This window comes from Epinephelus moara, chromosome 14, assembly GCF_006386435.1.
Source record: "Epinephelus moara isolate mb chromosome 14, YSFRI_EMoa_1.0, whole genome shotgun sequence".
Lineage (NCBI taxonomy): Eukaryota > Metazoa > Chordata > Actinopteri > Perciformes > Serranidae > Epinephelus > Epinephelus moara.
The window spans coordinates 39,811,548-39,815,740 of NC_065519.1; the positions used below are offsets into that span (position 1 = coordinate 39,811,548).

The 4,193-nt window shown below is 51.2% G+C and overlaps 1 pseudogene; it reads right to left on the reverse strand.

The window, feature by feature from the left end:
• Positions 1–490: 490 nt before the first annotated feature.
• On the reverse strand, positions 491–3,878 carry LOC126400940 (uncharacterized; annotated as a pseudogene).
• Between the last annotated feature and the right edge of the window lie 315 nt (positions 3,879–4,193).

The window sequence follows — 4,193 nt, forward strand, 5'->3', positions numbered from 1 at the left end:
ATATATATATATATACATACGTATATATATATATATGTATGTATGTATATATATATATATATATATATATATATATCCATCTCACCAGTAAATTTCAATTACTATTATTATTTTGAAATATCTCTGAAAATTATGACTCCAGGTTTTCCTTGAAATCTGCTCTAGTTTGCGAATATTTTTTTATTGTGTTGTTTACCCCAAATTGGACACTGCTAATTTTGCCTTTGGCCTTGATAACAACCAATATTCAGTCAGAGCAGGAAGGCTGAATTCATGGGATATGTGTAATTTTACTACCACTACTATTTACTGCTTTATTATAATTGGATTTTCCGTGAAATCAAATATAGTGCCTCTAATGGTAGACTCAGCCAATCTTCTAGAAGTCATATGTTTACGGGAATCATTCATATGGTGTATATATATATATATATATATATATATATATATAATATATATTGGGTATTGGGTGTTTCGGGTCTTTCAACAATCAGACACCCTCTCCCAAGCGACCCAGCCGGGGTTGATCAAGCCCCGACTTGTGTCCAGGTAGCTCTACCCCACCCACGGCTCTCCTCTCCTGATCCACAGCCACCTTGATGCCACCTCTGCTGCATCAGTGGCCGACTTAATGGCTCTTCTCCTACTGGTCCCTGTGATGCCCAGCATCTTATAGACCCTACAGAGGGACTGGCCCACAAACCCTCTGCATCCCACCTCGATGGGCTCACACCTTGCTCGCCACCCATTGCTTCGGCATTCCTCCACCAGCTCTGTGTACTTGGCCCTCTTCTCATTAGCCTCCTCGATGCAGTCCTCCCAAGGCACGGTGAGTTCCAAGAGGATGACCTGCTTGGAGGCTTCAGAGGTCAGCCCTATGTCTGGCCTTAGTGATGTTGTGGTGACAGATTCTGGGAACTTCAGCTGCCTCCCCAGATCAACTTTCAGCTCTCAGTCTTGTTCCATTGCTAACAGGCCATGGGAGGTGGTCCAGGCAGCTGCTGTAGGCTTCTCCCCAGCTCTGGTGAAAGTGATGGTATTTTTCACTGGGCAAAGGCGCTTACAGTGGTTGATACCACTGCAGATGGTATCCGCTATGGCCTTCAGGACNGTCGCAGGCTGGCTCTTGACTAGTGGTACATAGCAGGGGTTGAGGTGCACCAGGTTGTGGTCTGACCTACCCAGAGGGGGGAGGAGGGAGCAGCTGTATGCATCTTTGGCGTTTGCATACAGCAAGTCCAGTGTTCATGGCGCCAGCGGTAGCGCCCTTCGGCCAGGGCTTCTGAACAGCAGTTGAGGATGTTCTCTAAAGTTCCTCTCTTGAGGAACAGAGGGCATGCTGGTGATTCGACTTTCCCCCAGCAGAACAAGTTGGATGGGCTTGGCAAGACATCATAGATAGCCTGTATCAGAAATCTTATTCAATGGGGCTCTGCTCTCCATAGCTCAGTCCACAAGACCTTGCGATCCACCGCTTTCTCCCATCGAGTCCAGGCTCCCTTCTGCCGCATTCCCACCATCTGGCATGCTCGCTTCTCCTCGACTGCTGCTCGCACCTCCTCTAGGACCAGTGACCTCCTATCCTTCCCCTGAGCCTTGTCGTAGCGAGGTGTTGTACTACTGCCCGAGCCAGCTCTTCCTTGCGCCACTGTGCCCACCAGCGCCTTGTGCCTTAGCCGTGACTCCGCTGCCTCCACTGCCTCAGCTGCCCTCCATTTCCGCCCCGTCCTGACTTCAATCCCAACTTGGGCTACTTTTGGGTCACTGGACCGTCGATACTGCAGCACCTCCCTGGAATGGGTCACCATGAACTCTTCCCTCAGGCTGCTGATAGGGAGCTTCAGCTTGTTGTTATGCCCGTACAGAGCGTTGCTGCTCAGGCTCCGAGGTAGTCCCAGCCACCTCCGCAGGAACCTGCTGACCCTCCTCTCAAAGCTCTCCACTGTAGAAATGGGGACTTCGTAGACCAAGAGGGGCCAGAGAATCCATGGGAGAATGCCATGTTGGTATATCCAGGCCTTAAACTTGCCAGGGAGGCTGGACTTTTCCACTGCAGCTAGCCAGGTTTCCAGCTCTTGGTTGGTCGCTTGTGTGGAGGCTGTGTCCCTCAGGCTGCAGTCAAACACTTTACCCAAGCTCTTTACGGGTTTCTCGGTGATTGATGGAATCTGAGTGCTGCCAAGTGTGAAGCGGAACTTTTCCATGACCTTCCCTTTCTTCAGCACAAGTGACCGCGACTTTGCCGGCTTGAAGCTCATGCGAGCCCAGGTGATCAGCTCCTCGAGGCCGTTCAGGATCCACCTGCACCCCGTGACAGATGTACTCATCACCGTCAGATCATCCATGAAGGCTTGGATAGGCGACTGTCTAACTCCAGACTTGGCGAGGGGCCCCCTGCACTGGACCTCAGCAGACTTTGCCAGCATGTTCATGGCGAGTGCAAAAAGGGTAACCGAGATGGTGCAACCGGTAATTATCCCTTTTTCCAGCTTGTGCCACTCTGAGGTTGTTGACCCAGAGGAGACTCTCAGGCTGAAGTTTGCATAGTAGTCGATGATGAGGTTTCTGACCTTGCTCGGGATGTAGTGCCGATTCAGTGCCTCTTCAACTAGCTTATGGGGTATGGACCCGTAGGCATTTGCAAGGTCCAGCCACAGTACAGACAGGTCCCCCTTGTTCTCCTGGGCTTCCTTGATCAGCTGGGTGACCACGCCTGTGTGCTCCAGACACCCCGGTACCTTTGGGATCCCTCCTTTCTGGACTGAGGTGTCGATGTACGAGTTCCTCAGGAGGTAGTCTGTCAGGCGCCTGGCAACAATGCTGAAAAAGATTTTCCCCTCAACACTGAGTAGCGAGATGGTCCTGAACTGATCGATGTTCTGTGACTCTTCCTCCTTTGGGATCCAAACCCCCACTGCAAATCTCCACTGATGAGCTACCTTGCCCCTCCTCCAGATCACCTTCAGGATCTTCCAGAGCCTGTGGAGTAGCCTTGGGCAGTTCTTGTATACCTTATAAGGTACTCCACTAGGCCCTGGGGCTGAGCTTGCTCTTGCCTTCTTGACCACCTCTTGGACCTCCTTCCAGTTAGGCTCCTTCCCATCAAAGTCCAGAGCTGGTGCAGGTGGATGAATCAGGGTCTTGCAGTGGCCCAGGTCTTGCTGCCTCAAATCATCGCTGAAGGTTTCTCTGAGGTGGTGGTTGATCTCAGCTTTGGAGCAGGTAAGTTGGCCACTGCGCTTCTGCCCTAGCAGCTGTTTTGTGAACCTGAATGGGTTTGCTAGGAAGGCAGCACGCTTCCTGGCCCTCTCCCTCCTCCTCCTTCTGTGCCACTCAGCTCTCCTCAAGGTTGTGAGCTTCTTGCGGATTATGCTACGAAGCTCGGCAAAAGGTGCCCTCTCCTCCTCACTCACCATCTTGAACTGCAGCCTCAAGCTCTTTAGCTCTTGCCTGAGCAGGTGGATCTTACTTGCTCTGTTGTTCATGGTGTAGGGGAGTTTCGCTGCTCGCTTCTCCTCCAGCCCGAATCTCTCAGCTGCTAGGCTGATGATGATGGTGGTCATTGACTGGAGGCGTCGATCAGCCTCACCCTTGGCAGTGGCTTCTAAGATGGAATCGGCATCCTCGTCAAACTGGAGCCACTCCTTGTCCTTGCTGGCTTGGGGCCACTTCACCCGACGATGTTCTGATGCTCTGTGTGAGTCTGGTGCTTGCGTCACCTGGAGGCTCCGGGCACTGTGGGGTGACTCCGGGCCTGGCTCCTTCTGCGTCTCACCAGGCGTAGTTCCTGAGCGCTGTGACACTTGCACCTTCTGCACACATTTCATCTTGGCCTGGTGGATCCTCAGACCGTGTCGGTTCTTGCATACCTTGCCGCATATGCATTCCATAGTCGCCGTCGTGTTTCTGTTGCCATGTGTCGTCATCGTTTTATCTGTCCGGGTGGGATTCCCCTATCCTGACCCGAAAAGATGCAGAAAAATTGGTCCACGCTTTTGTTACCTCTAGGCTGGATTACTGTAACTCTCTATTATCAGGTAGCTCTAGTAAGTCCTTAAAAAATCTCCAGCTAATTCAGAATGCAGCAGCACGTGTACTAACAGGAACTAAGAAACGAGATCATATTTCTCCTGTTTTAGCTTCTCTGCACTGGCTCCCTGTAAAATCCAGAATTGAATTTAAAATCCTACTGT